Source organism: Meriones unguiculatus, chromosome 12 (assembly GCF_030254825.1).
Source record: "Meriones unguiculatus strain TT.TT164.6M chromosome 12, Bangor_MerUng_6.1, whole genome shotgun sequence".
NCBI lineage: Eukaryota > Metazoa > Chordata > Mammalia > Rodentia > Muridae > Meriones > Meriones unguiculatus.
This window is the reverse complement of record NC_083360.1, coordinates 74,069,206-74,092,662: the sequence shown is the minus strand read 5'-3', so window position 1 is coordinate 74,092,662 and position 23,457 is coordinate 74,069,206. Positions and strand designations below refer to the sequence as shown.

The following is a 23,457-nucleotide window of genomic DNA, read 5'->3' as shown; positions in this document are numbered from 1 at the left end:
CACTTAGTGCTACGAACTTTCCTCTCAGTACTACTTTCATTGTGTCCCATAAGTTTAGGTATGTTGTGGCTTTATTTTCATTGAATTCTAGAAAGTCTTTCATTTCCTTCTTTATTTTTCCCCCTGACCCATTGGTCATTAAGTAGAGAGTTGATCAGTTTCCATGAGTTTATAGGCATTGTATTGTTTCTGTTGTTGTTGAAATGTAGCTTTAATCCATGATGGTCTGGTAGAATACAAGGTGTTATTTAAATTTTCTTGTATTTGTTAATGCTTGTTTTGGTGTCTGAGTATGTGGTCAATTTTAAAGAATGCTCCATGAAGTGCTGAGGGAAGGTATACTTTTTGTGTTTGGATGAATGTTCTGCAGGTATCTGTTAAGTCCACTTGGCTCATAACATAGGTTAGTTTCATTATTTATCTATTTAGTTTCTGTCTCAATCATCTTCCCATTGGTGAAAGATTTGTATTTAAGTTTCCTACCATTAGGGTTCGACATGTGACTTAAGCTAATGGTTCTTTTACAAATATTGGTGCTTTTGTACTTGGGGCATGTATGTTCAAGATTGAGATGCCATCTTGGTTGATTTTTCCTTTGATGAGTATGAAGTTCCTTTCTCCATATCTTTTGATTAATTTTCTTTGAAAGTCTACTTTATTAGATATTAGAAAGGCTACTCTAGCTTGTTTCTTGTGTCTTTTTGCTTGGAAAATCTTTTCCTAGCCCTTTATTCTGAGGTAATGTCTATCATTATTGCTGAGGTATGTTTCTTGTATGTAACAGGATGAATGGGTCCTGTTTACACATCTTTTCTGTTAGCCTGTGTCTTTTTATTGGGGAGTTGAAGCCATTGATTTTGAGAGATATTAATGACCAGTGGTTGCTAGATCCTGTCATTTTGATGTTGGTGGTGGAAAAGAGAGAGAGAGAGAGAAGCCTCTCCTCTTTTGCTGTTGTGGGGTTATTTCCTGTTTTTTTCTGGGTGTGATTAGCCTCCTGGGGTTGGAGGTTTTTCTTTAATATCTTCTGTAAGGCTGGGTTTGTGGATAGATATTATTTACATTTGTTTTTGTCCTGGAATATCTTGTTTTCTCCATCTATGGTGATTAAAAGTTTTGCTGGGTATAGTAGTTGGGGCTGACACCTTTGGTCTCTTACTGTCTGTAAGATATCTGCCCAGCCTCTTCTTGCTTTTAGAGTTTCTGGTGAGAAGTCAGGAGTCATTCTGATAAGTCTGCCTTTATATGTGACTTGGCCCTTTTCCCTTGCAGCTTTTAATATTCGGTTTTTATTATTATTATTAGTCTGCACATTTAGTGTTTTGATTATTATGTGACAGGAGGATTTTCTTTTCTGGTCCAATCTATTTGATGTTCTGTAGGCCTCTCCTATGTTTATAGGCATTTCTTTCTTTAAATTGGGAAAGTTTTTTTTAATTAAAATTTTATTTTTTATATTAATTGCAGCTTATTTACTTTGTATCCCAGATGGTAATCCTCATTCCCTCCCAATCCCACCCTCCCTCTGTCATCTCCTCCCTGCCCCTCTCTAAGTCCACTGATAGGGGAGGTCCTCCTCCCCTTCTATCTGACCCCAGTTTATCAGGTCTCATCAGGACTGGCTGCAACGTCCTCCTCTGGGACCTAACAAAGCTTCTTCTCCCTCTGGGGGTGAGGGAGGAGTCAAAGAGCCCGCCATTGAGTTCATGTCAGAGACAGTCCCTGTTCCCCTTACTATGGTACCCACTTGGATACTGAGCTGCCATGGGCTACGTCTGAGCAGGGGTTCTAGGCTAGATCCATACATGGTCCTTGGATGAAGAAACAGTCTCAGAAAAGACCCCTGTCCCCAGATATATTTGGTCCTTGTGGAGCTCCTGTCCTCTCCAGGTCTTACTAACTTCCCCTTTTCTCATAAGATTCCCTGCACTCTGCCCAAGGTTTGGTTATGAGTCTCAGCATCTGCTTTAATATATTGCTAGGTACAGTCTTTCAGAGGCCCTCTGTGGTAGGCTCCTGTCTTGTTTCTATTTTTCTCCTACTTCCAACATCCATCCCATTTTTCTTTCTAAGATTGATCATCTTCCCTGAGTCCTCCTTCTTGTTTAGCTTCTTTAGGTATACAAATTTTAGTATGTTTATCCTATCTTATAGGTCTAGTACTCACTTATAAGTGAATATTATACCATGTGTGTCTTTCTGCTTCTGGGATACCTCACTCAGGATGATCTTTTCTAGATCCTATCATTTGCCTGCAAATTTCATGATTTTCTTGTTTTTAATTGCTGAGTAGTATTCCATTGTATAAATGTACCACAATTTCTATATCCATTCCTCCATTGATGGACATCTGGGCTGTTTCCAGGTTCTGTCTATTATGAATAAAGCTGCTACAAACACAGTTGAACAAAAGTCCTAGTTGTGTACTTGAGTATCATTTGGATATATGCCTAGGAGTGGTATAGCTGAATCTTGAGGTAGCACTATTTCTAATTGTCTGAGAAAGTGCCAGATTGATTTCCAAAGTGGTTGTACAAGTTTACATTCCCACCAGCAATGGAGGAGGGTTCCCCTTTCTCCACATAGGTTGGGGAACTTTTCTTCTATAATTTTGCTGAAAATATTTTCTGGGCCTTGAGTCTTCTTCTAATCATATTATTCTTAGGTTTAGTTTTTTTCATAGTGTCCCAGATTTCTTGCATGTTTTGTGTCAGGAACTTTCTAGATTTAATATTTTCTTTGATGTATCAATTTCTTTAATCATATCTTCTATACCTGAGAGTCTCTCCTCTATCACTTGTATTCTGTTAGTGATGCTCATGTCTGTAAGTCCTGTTCTCTTCCCTAGGTTTTCCATCTCCAGGATTGCCTCAGATTGCGTTTTCTTTATTGTTCCTATTTCTATTTTTAGGTCTTGGACAGTTTTATTCATTTCTTTTCCCTAGTTGGTTCTATTTTCCTGTATTTCTTTAAGGGATTTATTCAATTCCTTCACCTTTTAAATTGTATTTTCCTGCATTTCTTTGAGGAATTAATTTTCTTCTTTTAAGGCCTGTGTCATGTTCATAACCTCAGATTTAAGATTGTTTTCTTGTACTTCATGTGTGAGAGTATCCTCAGGGCTTGCCATGATAGGATAGCTGGGTTTTGGTGGTGTCATATGGTCCTGGGTTTTGTTGCTTGCGTTCTTATGCTAACCTCTAGCCATCTGGTTGACTTTGTTATTAGCAGGCCTGGTGATCTCTGATGGTAGTAGGTCTCTGGGGTTATAGGTAGAGCTTGTGGTCTCAAATGGCTATAGTCCTCTGGTTTTCTTGCTGCTCCCTGATTCATGCTAGTCTCCAGAGCCTCAGATCAGGGCAGGTACTGGGAAATGGTCCAGGAATTGTTGCTCCCTGATCTGTGCTGGTCTCCAGACTACAGATTGGAGTGGATCCCAGGAAATGACACAAGCCCAGAAACTGGGGTGTGTGGTGCACAGGGAAAGTGGAGCTCAGAGGGCCCTGGAAGACCATGCCACTGTTGCTGGCAGACTGCGGTAGACCAATAGATGAGGAGGCCTCTCATCTGCTGTTCCTTGATCCATGCTGGTCTCCAGGGGTGCAGTTTGGAATGGGTGTCAGGTTGTATTTCTTAACCTGATATTTTTGTATCAAGATCACATACTTCAGTGCCATGAGGATATCAAAGTGCTATAAAACTTCTCAACACTCACTGTATTTTCTGCACTTACTTCAGTAAGAATTCATGAAGATTGCGGACTGATACCAAAATATGGACCACATTTGGGGCATCTCCAGTCTGCATGCTTCTAAACCCCTGATTTCTAGTAATCTCAGAGTGGGTGGGAAAAGCAATTTATCTAAAAGTTTCAGAAAGCATTTTAAACAGGGGCCACGCAAACAGCCATCTTTTCAGTGCTTTTTGTGTGGAAGGCACTGCCAATGATTAGAAAGAGCTTTAACTATTTCTTTTCACTGGAGAGACTGTTGTGGTACTGGAAAGGTGAGCAACATATCCTTTGCTCTTTTTGCACTTGGTCTTATTCTTGTATTGCTTACACTCACAGAGATGGGTCACATGTTGGGACACTATGGGCCAAGATAAAAGGAAAAGGCATTGTTGCCAGTAGAAAATGCTATAGAAGTTAGGCTACCCTGGGTGTACTACTCCAATATCTGTATGAACTGGGACAGTGTCCTCCTGCTCCTGAACAAAGCCCAAATTTTCATCCTCTAGGCACATGAGGCTCACGATAACCCATGGTGTTCTCTTTAGATTTATGATGGTTTTCTAGGTAATCAAATGAGGCATTTCTGTCTATCCGTGGCTTCTGAAATCACAGCAGAGACAAAAGTACTGATATGAGCAGGAGGGCACAGTCTCACTGTCTCTCTAATGAGGACCAGCTGGGAGACAGAAGGGATGCTTGGGCCTTGAAAAAAAAGGGAATTCAGAATAACAACAGAGCTGCCTTCATTTCATAACAACCCTTATATACTGGGCATCAGCCTCTTCTGGGTGGTCCCATGGAAAAGTTTTTGATCAGCATATCTGCCAAAGAAAGAAGGGACAGCTTGACAGAGATGAGCGGCCGTGCTGTGTTGAGCCCATGTCTACTTGCCAGGGAGCCTGTAGCCAATGACTGCAGCATGAGATCAGAGACTGGGATGGGTGGTCTCTGGTCTTTTCAGAGACTCCTTTATGGTTCTTAAAATCCATGAAGAAACTTTCTCTGTATGAGAAGCCTCCTGCCTTATGTTCAGCCGGGCATGTAAGGTGCAGCTTGGGAGACATCAGTCAGTGAATCAGAGCTGCCAAAAAACGGTAGTTTGAGCATTGGGAGTATTTTGCATATCCCTTTCATGTGTCTAACCTTGCATAATATATTGGGCATCTTCACAGATTGCCTCTTCCACGACCCCAGTAGGTATTACTACCTCTTGCAGAGATGATGCACAAGATAGAGATGGAGCAGGGAATGGCAGTAGTGTTGCCGACATCAGCAAAGAACCAACACGTGGTGATGTTGGCAGTGGAACCTCGGACCCATCCTCTGATTCCACGTCCCAATCTCTTCCACCGCTTCTCCTCAGTATCCTTCTATCCTATTCTAAGCTCCAGATGTCCTTAACTGTCCCTGTCCCCAACACTTAAGATGCCTGTGGAAATGAGGAGCAACAGAGTCTTTAATAATGGTTTGAATAATTACAATGATCTCTTTGCAGTTTCCATATGCCTCCTCCTTCTCCCTTCTTTCCTCACTCCCTCCTTCCTTCCCTCCCTACCTTCCTTTTCTCCTTCCTTCCTCACTTTCTATTTCCTTCCCAGCTTTCATCTCTTCCTCTTTCCACCCAGTTTCTTTCTTCTTCTTCTTTAAAGTTTACTGAATAACAAATTGATGTTCTCAGTCTTATAACAGTTAGCTGATATGCCAAGGTAAATGATACTCTGCCTGCAAGAGGTGCCTACCTAGCTAGCTAAGGGATATAGACATATTGAAGGCAAATCACAGCTTAGTAACAAAGAACAAAAAAATACTGAAAAGAAAAAAACTGAAAAAAAAAAGAATGGGCAAAGAACTTGAATGAAATTCCTCTAAATAAAGCATAAATATGGTCACGAGGCTTTATGAAAAGGTGCTCAATATCAGACAGACAGAAATCAGCATCAGTATGAAAGATCACTTTATGCCAAAGGGTTGTTTTTATAAAAAAAAATCAACAGAAGAATGTTGGCGAAGGTATAAAGGAAGTGGAATCCTTGGCAACTGTTGGTGGGAATGAGGTGCACAGCAGTCACTGCAGAAAGCAGTATGAGACGTTAAAGATACTGAAGCGACAACTGCAGAATGCAGTTATAGACATGAATCTACCACCTCATAAAGATGCTGTGTTCCCTCATATTTTTACCTCTTAAAGACACTGCTCCCATGCTTACCTCATAAAGACACTGAAATCCCATCTTTACCTCATAAAGACACTGCAATCCCACGTTTACCTCTTAAAGACACTGTGCTCCCATGCTTACCTCATAACGACACTGAAATCCCTTCTTTACCTCATAAAGACACTGCAATCCTATGTTTACTTCATAAGGACACTGCTATCCCATGTTTACCTCATAATGACACTGCCCCTCCATGTTTAACTCATAAAGACACTATAAACCTGTGTCTGCCTCATGAAGACACTGCATTCTCATATTTACCTCTTAAGGACACTGCATTCAAATGTTCGCCACCATCCCTTAAGATACTCAACTCGAAAAGATATATTTACCACTGCTTTATGAAGACACTGTGCATCCATGTTTACACAGTTGAATAAAGACACTGCATGCTCATGTTCACTCCCTGCCTGCCTGTGGGCCTTCCTCAGGGTTAAATTCAGTTGCCGCTCTGGGGCATCTGCTTCCACTGTGAATGTGAAAATCCCTCCATCTGTGGCCCTTACCACGACACAATTCCCACTTATCTTATAGATCTGTAGCTTTTGCACCAAGCATTTTAGAGCTCTCTGTGTTTACGGGCCTTAGCCTGGGTTGGCTTGGGCCTCCTACTTGGGTTTACAGCTTGTGCCATGAATTGCAGAACTTCTAGAATGTCTATGGGTTTTACCCTAGTCAGATTGAGTCCCCATTTTAGCTTGGCGGCTTCTGATGCAATGATTTGCAGAACTCTCTTCACTTATGGGTCCTACTCTGCAACATCTTGGGCTTACTACCTGGGTCCATAGTTCCGTGGAGTTCTCCTCAAAAGGCTTGTAATTACGGTCCTCATTCTTCAGCAGTGCAGTGTTTGATAAGGTGATAGTGAACATGTCAGTTCAGTACATTTATAAGGTAACATGAGAGCACAGTGAATATATGAGGTGGTAGTAAACATGAAAGTACAGTGTTTTTATGAGGTGAACACAGGAGCACAGATTACATCTCTGAGGTAAACATGGGAGTGCAGCATCTTTATGTGGTGAATATGGAAGTACAGTGTCTTTATGAGGTAAACATGGGAGTGCAGTGTCTTTATGAGGTAAACATGGGAGTGCAGTGTCTTTATGAGGTAAATATGGGAGTGCAGTGTCTTTATGAGGTAAACATGGGAATGCAGTGTCTTTATGAGGTAAATATGGGAGTGCAGTGTCTTTATGAGGTAAATATGGAAGTACAGTGTCTTTATGAGGTAAACATGGGAGTGAAGTGTCTTTGTGAGGTAAACATGGAAGTACAGTGTCTTTATGAGGTAAACATGGGAGTGCAGTGTCTTTATGAGGTAAACATGGGAATGCAGTGTCTTTATGAAGTAAATATGGGAGTGAAGTGTCTTTATGAGGTAAACATGGGAGTGCAGTGTCTTTATGAGGTAAATATGGAAGCACAGTGTCTTTGAGTAAACATGGGAGAGCAATGCCCAATGCCTAGGAGGCTATAGTAAACATGATAGTATGGTATCAAAGGATATAACATAGCCCAAACATATGGTGAGTTAGGGTTTTATCGCTGTGGAGAGACACCATGACCACAGCAACTCTTACTAAACAAAACATTTAATTGGGGCTGGCTTATAGTTCAGAGACCTACTCCATTATCATCATGGCCACAAGTATGGCAGGACACAGACAGACATGGTGCTGGGGAGGTAGCTGAGATTTCTACCTCCAGAGCGGCAGGCAGCAGGAAGAGAGAGTAATACGGAGCCTGACTTCATCTTCTGAAACCCCGGAGTCCACCCCCCAGTGACACACTCCCTCCAATAAGGCCACACCTTCTCCAACAAGGCCACGCCTCCTAAAAGTGAAGCTTCCTATGTGCCTATGGGGGCCATTTTCCTTTAAACCACTGCAGCCACTCTCTAGGGAATTTCCTTTACAACATGATTAAAGCTCTGAAAACTCCTGTCGAGTAAATACATTTTAACAGTTCTTTTGATAAAAGTTAACTATGAGATGGTAATCACTTTCACTGAAGTAACCATTTTACTATCTAAATGAATCCCCAAACCGCACTGTAAACATCCAGTAAATACAACAACAGATTTTATGCCAAAGAAAACAACAAATCACAAAGTATGTCAACAGTAGAAATGTAGAAACATGTCCAATGGAGGCTGCTCAGAGGTTGGAGCAGAGGCCTGAGACACTCACAGACATCTTCCAGGAGCAAGCATCTTCTTAAGTCGGCCTGGGAGGAAGAGTTGTAGGGCTCCCGGCAGAAAGTGGAGGTTTTTCAGAATCCCAGAGAAGGAGGGGACATTGACTACACCATGCTGATTTGGAAGAGCATGGTTTACTCAGAGTGCGACAGGGAGGTTCTAAGCTCAGACTGAGGAGAGGTATCATGGGGTGTTATCTCGTGGACTCTTTATCAGCGTGTGGAACATGTGAGAGGAGGGGCCCCGTTAGTCTCAGACCTCTTCTTCCGGGTCTTCGGACCCATTCTCAGTGTTTTTCCATTCTGCTCTATGCCCACAGCCTCTAGACAGCCTGGAACGAGCCTCCGCCTTCAACAAAAAAGGAAAGGTAGTTGGAGAGCACTGCTTGGTTCCTGCCATCAGCTCCCCTGCCTCCACACACCTCTTTGCCGCCTTCCATGACATCCGGCCCTCTTCCCTACTTCAGCTCCCCCTGGAATCCAAGGTCTCTATTTCTTTCCATTGACCCAGAGGTAAGATGTCATCTAGCTGTGCTCTTTACTAGGCCCGTCAACATCCTTTACTTGTTCCCCTAACCCTTCCTCCACCTCTCTGTGTAGTCCTTAAGTAATGTCTCCTCTTTTGGACCACTGAGATGAATCCTGCTATACTTCATGAGGGTCAAGGTTAGATGGGGAGGCCTTGGTGGTAACCTGAGCCATTGTGCAGAGGCATTAGGGTAAAGAACGGACAGCTGAGCGAAGGGCCCTTCCCCAGGGAAGCAAGCCCTTGTGTGTAGCTTGCTCCATATCTCAGAAAAACACATGGTTCTGACTTGATAAAATACTTGGTGAGGTCTACAATGTGTAGAGTTCAAGGAGACGTGGGTTTTAGAGAGACAGGGGATACCAACCACGATGAGCTAAGTTCAAAGTGCCTGTGGGACATCAGGGCTATCTGGAAATGCTGGTGGATCCAAGGATCTGGTCCCAAGCTTTCCTTATGGCCCCAGCATACAAAGCTTATAGGTAAGGCACACTGAATTTTCCTCATGCTCATCTCGCTGCTTCTGTGTTCATCGTTATTAGTAAATGGCCTAAGATCTCACAGAAGTCTCTGTTCAGAAGCCTCTTGCCTCGTACCTTGATTAATTGCCTCAACCTTAAAGACATGCAGATTTGTTTTTCAAACCCACAATTTTTCCTGGTGTTCCATTTAGTCATTCCTATTTTTCACCACCAGATTGTTTGCTGGGGAAAAGCACAAAAACAGCAACAGATGTCTTTGGAGGGGGGTTGCAAAACGCACTGGTTAAGATAACACTTTCAATTAAAGAAATTATATCATTTAAATACCATATGTCCACAAGCTCTCAACTACAAAAAAAAAAAAAAAAATCACCTGTTTTCAAGAACTGTTTGAAGAGTTTTAACCACTAGCCAGCTACACTGAAACTCTAAATAGGACCCTTAGTGTCTGTCCTTAAGGTTCAGAATGGTTCTATTCAAAAATCTGGGCAAGGTAGGAACTCCTGATTTGTCCTCAGAGAAGTAGAGACATTCACAACCAATTCTTCAGCCCTTGAACATGTGTACATGCTCACACACACACACACACACACACACACACACACACCTGCATGTATGCAGCCTACACTGTTTATGTCCCTAAGCACCTGGCCCATTTTAGGCATTTAACAACTAATTGTGCAGTCAGTTCATTCCTCTCTTCCCTCTTCTCTCTTTCTTCTAAAACAACAAACAGTTTTTGGAAGCCTTCTCTCCTAAGCACTGAAAGCACAAAGATGGTTGAGCAGATTTCCTGTCCTCAGGATGCTCACAGTCGAGAGGGAGAAAGGCCAAGTGAGGTAAGATTTATAGTCCCAGGAAGAATAGAGCTTCCCAAGCAAGAGAGGCAGCCTTCTTTCCCTTGGTAGTCCTTTCTTTACACAGTGCCAAGAACTCAGTAGACATTCAATAAATGTTGAATGAAATGTTTCTTGAATAACATATGCCTCACCCAAACAAGGAAGCACCATGCCTCAGAAGCACAGGAAACATCCTGTTGAAGCTCCGAATGGAACTGAAAAGAGAAGGATCCCATGTGCAGATGTTGGGGTTGATTCGAGCGGGTAGAGGGACAAGGCCCCTAGGCTGGATGCTGGCTTACCAAAGCACACAGGCATGGCTTTATGAAGGGACTGTCAAACAAGAGCGAGATAACCTGGCCACCCTGGCAGGTGCAAGAAGAACATTCAACGAAACCCCAGTGTGGAGGTCAAATTAAAGTAGCGTTGAATCCAGGTAAAATCGAGGGCTGTGCTCATCACACCCTATCTGTGATGTGAACGCTTGCTGCAGGTGGGCTACAGGCACCTACAGAGCAGGGACCTGGCTTCAAGATTGTCTGCTGGCTCTCCTGTTTGCCCAGCTACTTGCTACCTTGTGTTCACCAGTTCTGTCACCCAGGTGCTGACTTTTGCCCCCAGCTTCTATGGAGTTCAACCAGCAGCATTCTACCCGCAAGTGAAAAGCTAAGAGGAGAATCATGGTGGAGAATGATGTGTTCCTGGCTCCTTGTCTGCCAGGTTTCTGTGTCTGTTGTGTTCCTCCATCACAGAGCACAACTCTTGGAAGCACACAACTCTTGGCCCTTCCTGGGACCCTTCTTGGTCCCATGACTGAACCCTCTTCAGGCCTACAAATGGCATCAGTTAATTTCTGTCTTTATCTCTGGAACCAAACACTGCCCTCCACTGATTTTTCTACTCGATAGTAACTCCTCAAATTTTTCTGTTTGAGTGTTTGAGACTCTGGCATATGTCAAATACATTCTTGGGTGCTTTCCATACATTTTTGGATTTTTGGTGTAATCTTCCTAAAGTTTCAGGTAAATGACACCATTCTGTTTATAGGTTTAAAACAAAACAAAACAACAACAAAAACAAACAAACAAACAAACATGAAGTTAGACAATAAGTCAAGGCAGCTAACTTGAAATCCCCCACCTAGAATAGCCCTTAGCACGACAGCTCAGTGATTGAATGTTTGAGTAAGCCAAGATTGTGAATGCTGAAATCTAATACAAAGTGTTAAGCAGGTTAGAGCTTTTGAAGTGCTCTGGTAGCATGAGATGCTTTTCTAGTCAGAAAACAAAACAAGACCAAAGTTAAAACCTTAATTCTGGGGCGGGGGAGATGGCTCAGTGGTGAAGAGCACTGGCTGTTCTTCCAGAGAACTCCTTTCTGATTTCCAGCCCCCACATGGTGGCTCAAAAACGCCTGTAACTCCGGTTCTAAGGAAGCCAGAGTTCTTCTGGCCACTGTGTGTATCAGGCATGCCCATAAATCAAAAAAAAAAAAAAAAAAGAGCAAAAAATGCCCGCAACTGACCAGCTCTCTGAATTGGAACTGTTTCTGTAGGGATATTGGACAGACTTCATCCTTTCATCAATAATAGGTTTATTTTACAGGCAGTCAGAGCAAGGTTGAAAGCAGCCTCAATGATGTAGTCTTTTCATCTCATAAATTTGTGCTCCAGAGAGCACACATGTAGACAAACACGTACGTGCTGTCATTGCTAAACATTAGCTGCCAGTGTTTGAGGGTGCCTTTCTGAACTATTGCTGTCTCTTTCACTTGTCCATCTCATGGGCTCACGCTTAGACTCTGTGCAAGTGGGCGGGATGTGACACTGGGGGAAAAAGACACATCTGACAGTCCCCATGTGCCGGCACTGGCACCTTCATACCCCCCAGGGAAGACCTTCTTAAGCGTTTCCACTTGTGATCCCTTTCGAGTGAGATTTTTATGTGCGCCCAGGTGTGTAAAATGAGTATATGCATTTACCAATACTAAATCATAAAAATTTGTATTGGAAAACTGAAAAATGGTTTTTGTTATACATATGATATTGCTGTTTATTAAAGGCAACTTTGCTTACTGTTAAAATAAATGTGCTTGTTTGTTTTCACATAAAGATATAAGCCTTGCTGAATATTTTCGGAATTGACTGATATTTTGATTTTATAATCACCAATACAGAGGATGGCACTTCCCACAAAGACAGTGCAAAGTGGCGCAAGTATTTCATTTCAGAAATTATTGGAAATTCTGTCCTAGTCCCAAGCCAAATCAATTTAATTATTTTTTTTTATGAAGCTAAAGTAAGCAACTCAAGTAGCAATTCTTAAAATAAAGCATTCTAGCACAATACAATCCAGAGAAGGACTAATTTCATACTTAGGTGCTGGGAAATGCTAATAGGAAGATGTCGTTTTAATTCCTTCCATAATTAAACCGGTATGTTCCTTGGAGATCAGAAAACAGTACAGAACTGTGCAGTTCGCAACCTGTAGTGGCCGTGAATCTGACCTCGGCTCTTGATTAGTGTCTGCTGGCACTGCAGGACAGCACGCCCAGTGAAGGTGTAGCCTTTGTGGTACACTACAAAACGCAGCCCACGTGAGTGCCCCTGGAGACACCTCTGAGTCCTTACGCATTCGACTTTCGGTTAAGGTTTTTGATCACTGCCCGCAGAAACTTTTCGCTGTTGCCGAATTTTCATGATTTCCATATCTGGTTACCCGACGCCTCCCCTCCATAGGCGACTGAAGAAGCTGGACCCTGGGGGGTTAATTTTCACTTCGGCATATACAAAGCACAGGGAAATGCGGTGAAGGTCAGAGAAAACAAGCACCTTGTACAAGGTCACACAACTAGTACAGAGAGGATAAAGGATAGCGTGCGGGTCTCCTGGTGCCCACATCTTACTCAGCCCTCCTAGGGCCCTGCTGCAGCGTGTCGGCCACCTGCCCTCCTGCTCATCTTTCTCTTCATTAGCAGATGAGCACTTTCCTTTCCAGAGCTCAAACTTCAGCCGCAAACAATAGACCAACCATCCCAAGATGCCTGCCAGTCGCCCACTCAGGAGCAGGCCACGGGTCTCCACTTGGCCTGCCAAATCTTTTCATTGTTCCTATGGGGACTGGGAAAACTCCATTAATGGAATTCCAACAACAAACATGACAGTGACAAAGCAGAGAGAAAGTGGGGACAATGGAAGGAAACAGTGAAAGATTCCAGAGGGAGTGTGGGGTGGCGAGAGCCTACTTCCGGGAACAGAGCCCTAGGACAAAGACTCCTGATGCTGAGAAGTCCACACTTTGTGAGTGCCGTCTGTTTTGTGTGTGTGTGTGTGTGTGTGTGTGTGTGTGTGTGTGTGTGTGTGTGTGCAAGTGCATAGTACATTGCATAGTGCATGATACATAGTACAGAGTGCACATACACACACACACACACACACACACAGGGAGAGGCCAGAGTCTAACCTCAAGAGCTATTCAAGAGAGTTGCCCACCGTGGGTTTTGGACACCTTGGCCTGGAGCTTACCGATTTCACTAGATGGCCAACCAGACAGGCTCGGCGGCTCTTGTGTGTCCACCTCTTCCCCCAGCACTGAGATTAGAAAGCCACCATATCCTTACTTTTTAAGTGTGTGTTCTGGGGAATAAGCAAGGGTCCTTACACTTTCAAGGTAAGTATTTTACAGCCTGAGCTGTCTCCCTAGGACTCACATTAATTTTTTTCCGTTTCATGTTTCTCTGACTAGGTTTGGGGGCAGGGGTCAGCCATAAACTCTTCCCATGGTGTTCCATCCTTCCTTCCCACACAGCATTCCACTTTCCTGTCTCAACTAACGGCTCGGGTGAGACTGTATCTTCGTAGACAGTCTACCTTTGAGACTTCAGGGAAAGGAAGTGTGTCAGAACAAAACCAGCTCTGTTCTGGCTATGCTTCATCTCCAGGGCAACTCCTGCATGGGGAGAAAATGGGACAGAAACTGAATCTGATCCTAGGTGACCAGAGAGCCTTGGCCAGACTGAGAAAATGAGGCTGGGTGAAGGCAGTGCTGGATGTCCTGCTTGAAATACTGGCTACAAGAGACTCCAGTGTCCTGTCGATGGCCATACCACAATGCCCCCGACCACTTCTGATTTCGGTGTCTCTTGCAGTTCACTGGAGACAGTAATGCTGTCTCTCAAAGCTGTTGTGATGAGTCAAGAAGCTGTCTGTCTCATGATTTAGCATCTAGGGTTGGTCTCTTTGGGCCACAGGTTGGAGTACACTGGCAGGTGTGAGGTACCATGCCTCTCCCACGGTTTTTTAAGGAAGGGGAGAAGCTTTTGACATAAACACCCGGGTCTAACCTCATCATGCTGAGCCACTGGGGCCCGCGTTGCGCTCAGATGCTGAGGTATTAGACTATACTCCTTTCTTCAACCTCAGTTGTCCCCTGACGTTATCATGAAGTCTTTAAAAAGAGAATCGCTACAAGTGAGGCAGAGAGGAGAGAATAGGGAAGAGGAAGCCAAGGTGGGGCAGAATCAGGTCAGTCTAGCTGAAGGGACTGGGAAACCAATTGCATTAAAAGAATCTTCTAGAAGGATTATCGAACAACATAAAGATCCAGCCAATAGTGGTGATGCAACCAGGTAGACAGAGAGGGATTGGGGCCTCACATATCCTAGAATATTAAAATATATATTAATTTCTGCAACAAAAAAAATTTTAGCACCATCTACATGGCAGGTGCCATGTTGGGTGGGGCTGGCTACAGACATTGGCCAACCAGATGGCCAACCAGACAGGCTCTCTGTCTCTAAACATAGCTGAAGAGGTCCCAGGCTTCCCGGGGCTTCTCTCATCACTGGTCTAAAACCAACTACTTAGCCGTCATGTATCCTCCTCAGCCATGTCAGTCTGTCTCACCTATAAAATGCAAGTGAACCTCACCACCAGAGCTTGTATTTTCTCAAATATCACTCACGTTATTTATTCAGAGAAGAGAGTATGTGTTGCCGAGGTGAGAACTAAACAGGAACCCATGGGTGCGTCTGAAGAATTGTCTAGTTGAAGTTTCAGCACCAAGATCCCTGGAGTTGTGTGGTGCACAACCACACAAGCTCTCACGGCACCCCAGAAAGGTAGCATCCCACCACACAAACTCCAGGCAGCTCACCAGCCCAAATCCCCCAGTCAGCTCATTCCACCCTCCAAGGAGGACACAGGAGTCTCCTGAGGGGTCCTTCCTCAGCCCAGGCAGCTTTTCCAACTCTTTCTTCCAACTACATCTAGTACTCTGCCTCAGAGAAGCACATGGTCTATGCATGGTCTGAGATGCAGCTGAGCCCTTTGGCCTTTGACCACTCGGTAGCCAGACCTCCAAGGCTGTTTTCAGGGGATAGAGTGGCTGAAGCTAGAATAAGAGGGTGGGCTGGGGCCTGGGTGGAGAGAGCCTTGTGGGGGAGGGGAGGGCTGGAAAAGGAACAGACAATTGTTTCTGGGTGGAATTTTCCAGACAGGGCCACAGTCAGAGAACAAATGTGCTTTCTGAATTCTCACTGTAATTGTTTCTGACCTTTACTGAGATGAGCAAAAGGACTCTCCTATGCCCCTCCACCCCCCACCCCTCTACAAAATTGTTTTCCTGGCTTTTCAAAAATGAAGTTTGGCAAGCCTGGATGGCCAGACTGTGGGCTGTAGTAAAACAATGCTGCTCCTTATGGCCCCAAATGAAGCCTTTGCAATTAATCCATTGATCTCAGTAGAAAACCCTATTGTATCAGGGCCCACCAGGAGAAAGCTGCATCCTGCCACATTGGCTCTGCACAGAATGTTCATTGAAGTCGGCCCCAAATTGATGGCAGGATGTGGCCCCCAAAGCCTCCAAATTAAAAAGAGTCCAGCACATAATGACAATAGGGTAGTGAAAGCCGAGGGAAGTGGGTTGCAGGAGGGGCAGGAGAGTTGTCGCTGTGGTGTGTGACAGGGTCCACTTGTGTCCAGTGATTTGCAACAGCTTCTGCAGTGCCTGGCTTTGAGCACCTTCCTAGTCTCTTCCACAGCTACAGGGGCTTAGCCTCCTAATTTGCCTTTTCTTTAATGCTATTACTGTGCTACTGATAAAACTGCCAATAATAACATGTAATGGGAAGTACACAATACCAGCTGGAAAACAACCCCTTCCTACTTCACCTTCTCTTCTTTTGATGCTCTTCGTCAGCCTTGGGGAAGCCAGGATGGGCAGAGTGACACCATTCTGCTTTCCTGGAGGTGCATGTGCGTGCTTCACTGGCAGTGAAAATGGGTGAACTTAGAGGAAAGAAAGTCCTAGTCTTGTGTGTGAGGAAACTTGACTCTTGGGGCATCTATGATAGCCTTAAAACAGGAGTGGTGACTTTGAGTTCACAAAAATCTAAATCTGATGTGAGACTAAGGCTCTAGCCTCTATGTCTTATTCTCAAACACGCCACCCATGGAGGACAAAGGTGATTCCTTTTCAAAGAAGACATTTTACAAGTATTAACTTGCCTCCCTATCACCTTTGAGAGACCCGAGACTAAAAAAATGCAAGTCTGGGTTTATCATTGGGTTAAAAGTCCACAGGAAACTTGTGGCATAGTCTAGTGACCTGTTCACCCCAGTCAAATGATATAAAGTGATAATCAAGGAAAATAAACTAGTAGCTAAGGGGGGAAAAAACACTCTTCCTCTATACTCTAAAAAGAATGACATCCAGAAAATCAAATGTTTCTCAAAGAATCAACAATATTTTTGATGATGGAAGTATGAATAATCAAGCATATGGATTACATTTCCTTAAATTGTGTAGCACCTAAGATCCCAGAGGGAAGGGAGGGTGCTGGTAAAAATGTTTTTCATGTTTTATTAAAACCTCAAGTTTCTGAGAGCTAATTTTATGACTAATACACAGACATAGAGACACACACATGCTGGGGAGTGGAGGGAAAGGAAAAGGGAGGAGAAGAGAGGAAACGGGAGAGAGGGAAAGAGGAAAGAGGACAGGAGAGAGAGAGTTTCTGTCCAACTGTCAAAGAAGGAATGTAAAAAATCATTTCTTCCTTAAAGATTCTTCCTTGCTCCAGCCAGCCCATTCCTCAGCACTCACCTTAGTCATTAGAAATCCATGAAGCACAGTGAATCTGGCTCTCAAGCTCTGTTCACTCACTTAGTATGAAAACTTGAACTCTGTACTTGGTTTCAATCGTAGTAACTGTCCTTGTCTCGTAGAAAGTATGAGTGTCAGATGGTGCGAGACATGTGAAAACACATTGCCACTGTTTCCTGTAGTGCCTTAACTTCATGGGATGGCTGTGCAGCCCACCTGTTAATTCTTGCTCTACTTACATCATCCTGTATGTCCCTGAGCAGACAACGAGGCCACTCCGTGCCCGGTGACTTATTTGAAGGTGGAATGGTGCTGATACTAACAGTTCCTGTGTCACACGGTGGAAATAATGATGAAACTATAATTATAATTATAAACTACTTAGGACTAGCTGTGCCAGAATTTAACTTGGACAAAAATGTAAGGGAAAGAAAAGAAGGAATGGGGGGAGGGGTGTGGAAAAACACCCCATCAGGGATCTAGAATGGTGCTGGGATCGCTGTTCAGTCCTCGATGTGGACTCTCCAAGTTTTCGGGAGACATGTTGAAAGTGCAGACATTCCTAAAAGGCAAGAACAACATTAAGTTCAATGGTCACAGAACCTGTACTCTAGACACAATCACACCCTGAGCAGTTACTACTCATACACAGGGAAACCTCTGACACGCTGGAGGGTAGTGTGGGGGTGACAGTGAGATGAACACAGGGCAACAGAGGAAATTGAAGCAAGGGGCCTGGAGAGAAGTTCCCCTGCTGTGGCTTCGGCCCTAAGCAGACTGTGTATGACCTTGGGCAAGCATTCACCAGCGACTCTGGAAAAATGCAGACAGTGACAATAAGGTTATTGTGGGGAAAATGCACCTCAGTCTAGTCCCCACTCCACTTCTGGTCCAGTGCCTCCCTGCCTGATGAGGTCTGAGCAGATGGAACTGCCGGTGAACGAAAGGGGAAATCAGTAGGCTGCTTCCTCTGCTAAATTAAAAAAAAAAAAAAAAAAAAAAAAAAAAAAAAAAGGATTTTTGTGGTGACCACGCTGTACTCACTCATCCCAAGTGCATTTCCTTCCCGTGACATTGCCAGTTGCCAGCAGCCAGCAGTAACCCCAGTGACTAATTCTTCCTCCAGCAGCAAGAAGGCAGACCTGGTCATTCAGCTCTCCTCTCAATGGCCAGTTTCTCTGAGAAATGGAAGAAATTTTCAGCTTTGGCTGTATCCATCAGCCACTAAAGGAGAAAAGAGATCGTTAAGTGAAAAACAGGGGCGGGGAGGGGAGAAGGGGGAAGCTACAAAGCCCTCTCTCTGACCCAACCAGATGCCAAAGAAAGGAAGCAGTGAGAACTGTACCATCCATCCAAATGCTGCAGCTAAAAGTCTGGGCCGAGAGGTTGGTGTGTGGGAGAGGTGGGCGGCTCCCAGGCCGCCTCCGAGGGATGGAGGACAGCTCAGTGTGAGTCAGTCCCCTCTGCTCCAAGCATCTCTTGTTAACTGTATTCATTCTGGAGAGCCCCTTCATAAGGGAGCCTTTTTCTCTTCAAGGGCTCAGGGACATTAGTGAAGGGGTACTGTCTCATCAAGTTGATGACACAGACCATGGTCTAAGCACCTGGCTGTTCAAGACAGCTCTCGCAAACCAGGCAGCAGGCCTGTGGCCCAAGGTGGGGTGCAGCAAAGTTCCCACAGCATCACTGAGTCAAAATCCACCAGCTCCTGTCACCATGAGGAACATGAGCTGGCTCCAAAACCCTACCCTGAAGATGTTAAGCCTTGTGAGCTCTCAAAAGAACAGTAAACCAGGGGCAATATTAAACAAGCTATTTCTCTTCTCCTTACCTCCACTTCCCTACTTCAAAATGGGGAATGTCCACAGCAGTTATGGGCTCTTTTGAGAACCGCAGCAAAATTCTGGATGAGTGGTTGTAGCCATTGGTAGCCACCCTTGCTCAATTAAATTACCCTACCTGTGCTCATGCAGCAACTAATTAAATACAGTGGGCCACAAAAGAAAAAGACATGAAAGAAGGGGGGTGGGATTTGTGGGGAGGGATGGGTTTGGCAGGAGTGGGAAAGGATAAGAAAGAATAATGGGGGCTCTGTGATCAAAGTCTATTGTCTCTCTTTTCACCCCCTCTACATATATGCAAAAGTTTGTGAAACAGCATATTATTCTTCTACAAAAATAATTTAGAATCTAGTTTGAGTCCTAGCTCAGCCTCTGATTCACTGGACTAACTTGGGCCAGTTCTAGCTCTACTAATTTGCTGTGCAAACCTGACCCATTTCTTAGCCTCTCTGAGTTTCAGTCTCCATCACACTATGAGAAGCACTGAAAAAAACTCAGTCTCAGAGTTTTATAACAAAGATCACATAAGAAGATAACAAAACCTGTTTCCTTATTTTTAAGTCCAAGGAAATAATATACAACTTCTTTTTGCAAAGAATAAATAATATTTAAACATTGCCTAATAAGCTCTCCTCTCGATGGCCAGTTTCTCTGAGAAATGGATGAAATTTTCAGCTTCAGCTGCATCCATCAGCCACTAAAGGAGAAAGGAGATCTCTAAGTGAAAGATGGGGTGAGGAGTGGGGGAGAAAACTGGTCCTGGTGACACAGGTCTGTCATCATAACTGCTCTGGAGGGGGAGGCAGGAGAGTGGCATGTTCAACAATACCTTGAGCTGCAGAGTTCAAGGGTCACCTGGACAAATTGACAAGACTCTGTCTCAAAAAACAAAGTTGAAAAGTGGTCTCTGGTTGTAGCTCAGTTATAGAGAGTCCTTGTCTATCATTCTAAGGCCCAGCACAGAAAGAAAGAAAGAAAGAAAGAAAGAAAGAAAGAAAGAAAGAAAGAAAGAAAGAAAGAAAGAAAGAAAGAAAGAAAGAAAGGAAGGAAGGAAGGAAGGAAGGAAGGAAGGAAGGAAGGAAGGAAGGAAGGAAGGAAGGAAAGAAGGAAAGAAGGAAAGAAGGAAAGAAGGAAAGAAGGAAAGAAGGAAAGAAGGAAAGAAAGAGAGCCTAAATACAGTGTTTTAGTCATGGATATAAATACTATACAGAAAGTAACTGATGAACATTAAAAGTAATTAGTATTTTTACCATAAGTACCATTTTCTTCAATATAGGCTAATCTCTTGGTCTCTTGAGTTCCTCCTCATGAGATCAGGCTATGCTGGGGTTCACCTTTAGACACTGAACTCAGGGTCACAGAGGTGCTCATACATGTTCCAAAAGTACCGAAGTTGCAGTCTTGTCACTAATGATAGCTACCTCAAGCTTCCTGAAGATCCAGAATCCATGCTGTAGGCTGTAAATGCAATAGCTTGGTGTGGTCCCCATGGTCCTATACTGCTTACCAGGGTCTCCAATTTACTGAGTAGTAGACAGTTGGGTCACTTTTACTGAAGCAAATATCCCTAGGCTCCCCACTTTCCAACTGTATAGGTTTATTCAAGTTTGTTCCATAACTCCATCTCCTCCTCTGAAAATCATGACTAACATCAACAGTGTAACACTGATTATGTGAGAAATATATACATGAAACACTCAAGACAGCCCCTGGCCCATAGTCACCAGTCTCTACTGTAAGCTCAGTTGTCACTAACATTGCTACCAATGGCAGTAAACACCTCCCCCTGATGAAACATAGCTGTTCCATAGTAGAAACTGGAAGCATGTTCAGCATGAGTTTTCATCTCCATGAAAAAAAGAAAACATGGAGAAGGTATGTGTCTCCAAACACCCATTTCATCTGCTGTGATATGAGGTAGGCATCCTACAGAGGAATCAAGGCTTCTCCCTGAGGGGTCCCCAAGGTGAAAAACTAGCAAGCAAAAGAAGACCAAGACTAAAGCCAGTCCATAGATTATTTAAATTCTAACACGAGGCTATCAAGAGAGTATTATTTGAAGACAGCCTCTTGGACCAGAAGTTGAAAGTCCTTACTCCATGCTTACAGAGCTTGGTGAAGTGGGCATTCATCTTCCATATGGATGTTGGCAGTGTGTGGATCATCTATTAGTGTCTTGCATACCAGAGTAAAGAGCGAGATGGGCAGGAAAGCCATGTGATGAGTCCCCATGGAAAGAAGAACCCAGAAAATGCTCTGCTTAGAAGCCAGAACTCAGCAGACATGGTTCACACCTGCAATCTCAGTACTCAGAAGGATGAGGCAGAAAGATCAAGAGTTTCAGTTCAATCTGACCTATACAGGATTCAACCTTGCCTTAGGAGAAACAAACCCTCACTCTTGGAGCCACTGAAGATACTTACCCAAGGGAATGGTGCAATCAGCTATACGCAGTTTCTTCGTGCTGTTTTCCACTTTGACTCCAGACATGGTGCATGCTTTGTTGTATAGATTTTTATTTGTTTCTTTGATTTCTTTCTTGCTTTAAATGAAGCTCTTATTTTGTAGTTCAGGTGTACCTAGAACTCAGGAGATAGTCCAGGCTGCTCAATCTCACAGCAGGCCTCCCACACCTACCTTCCAGGTACTGACATTACAGGCATGTGCCACCATACCTGACTTCTTTGATATGCCTGATCAGTTGTTTCTGTGAACATCTTTATCATCCAAGAAAACTTGGTGACACTGATAATTAAACTGATAATCTCGTCCCACACTTACGCCAAGTGTATGGTAGCTTTTCCTTAGCAAGTGAGCAGATAGTAAGTGGGTGAATACTCATTTCCTCTGCTGGTCTTGCTGAGCGTTGCCATGAGCTCTGGCACATTAGGAGTTCTGACTGTGCCCATTTTCTAGATGGAAAAGCTTGGAAGACAGGGACTTCCTGTAGCAGCAGGGACAGTGTAAGACAATGTGTGTCCAATGCTATAAAACAGTCACCACTACTGCAGAACACAGAAGTGGTTCACTGCTAGCCTCGAGGGACAACAGAACTGGCATGAACTTAGCCTTGAAGACATTATGTGCTCTGTGCCTGCCCTCTTTGATACTGGGCTTGCACCTCAATATTTGGGATGGTTTACTGAACATTCATAGTGTCTACACTGTGCTGCCTGATTTATCTCAGTCCTCACAAGAAAATGTGAGTCATCGGTACTGTGTTCAGGCCTCCATGATGATGAGAAAAATGGAGTCTAAAGAGTAAGACACGTGGCCATGTTTCTCCTATTAATAGAGAGGAACTAGGTCTGAGACCCAGGACTGTCTGAGGCCGAAGCATCTTCTGTACCAATACAGAGCTGTGAGTGACTATGTACATCTCGGATGACATTCATGAACATGGAATATCTCAGAGACAATCCATGAGCACAGAATATGGAGGAAAACCACCCTTTTTTTTCCAGTATCACATTCCATTTCTACTCCATGAGGCTAAGAGAGGGGCCAGCCTGCATCCCTGTCATCAGCACACAGTGTGGACAATTGAGTGCTGGACTGACCGATGAGGTATCTGAGCAGAAGGCGAGTGTTTTCCTCTCAAGTCACACACGGTGACGAGCCAGAGATCCTCTCTGGGCCTCAGTGTTCTTACTGTAGTAAGACAGAACCAAAATAAATAAATTCTCAAACTGTTTCAAAACCGAATTGCCATGACTCATCTAGAGTATTAGTGAGTGCTTTTTTTTTTTTTTTTTTTAAGTTTAGACACAGCTTTTCTATTAGGCCTTGCTTGTGTATTGTTTTATAAGATTTGTCTAAGCCCGCATTTTAAGTCTCTTATTTCTTCCCACTGAAATTTCAAGAGGTTTCTAATTGACAGCCAATGGTATATTATAAATCAAAGAGGAGAATAGCTGTTCTTCCACCCTGCCTGAAAAAAAAAAAAAGGAGAAAGAAAGAAAGAAAAAAAATGATCTAATCACATCTCTGCCTCCACTGATGAGAGGCTCAGAGACATGGATCAGCCCCATTTTCTCAGTAGGCTTCCTGCAGGGCCTTGGCTTTGGAGATGAAGTTGTTCTGCTTCTAGGGGGTTGGCCCACAGCATCATAGGTAAAGGCAATCCATCTTGGACCTCAGTTTTCTCCCCTGTAAGGTGAGGATTTTCAGAGTGCTTGCTCTGCCTAATTTAAAGCACTGTTCTGTAGCTAAAAACAGATGGTGGCTGAAGAAGCTATGTTATATTCAGAGGAGATAAAGATGATCATATATTTTTTTTATTTATCAAGATTCTACAGTGATATGGAACCATGAAGAGTGAGAGGAAGAGAGAGCAGTTACAAGGAATCAGCACCATGTGACATGGCCGTGAAGGTAGGAAAGTCCCAGGATTTACAAGATGAGTCAGCAGTTGAAAACTTGGAAGAGTCTACGATTTAGTTCTGATCCATATCAGAAGTCCAAGGAGTGGATATTGTTGTTCAGTGCAAGGCTAGTTAGCCAAGATCCCTAGAAAGG

General features: G+C 43.7%; 1 long non-coding RNA gene across 1 annotated transcript; it reads right to left on the bottom strand.

The window, feature by feature from the left end:
- Positions 1-16,672: 16,672 nt before the first annotated feature.
- LOC132646834 (uncharacterized) lies at positions 16,673-18,625 on the bottom strand. The gene is made up of 3 exons (XR_009585156.1): positions 18,444-18,625; positions 18,143-18,276; positions 16,673-17,660 (listed from the first exon to the last, which is right to left on the bottom strand). It is a non-coding gene; the product is annotated as an uncharacterized LOC132646834 (long non-coding RNA).
- Between the last annotated feature and the right edge of the window lie 4,832 nt (positions 18,626-23,457).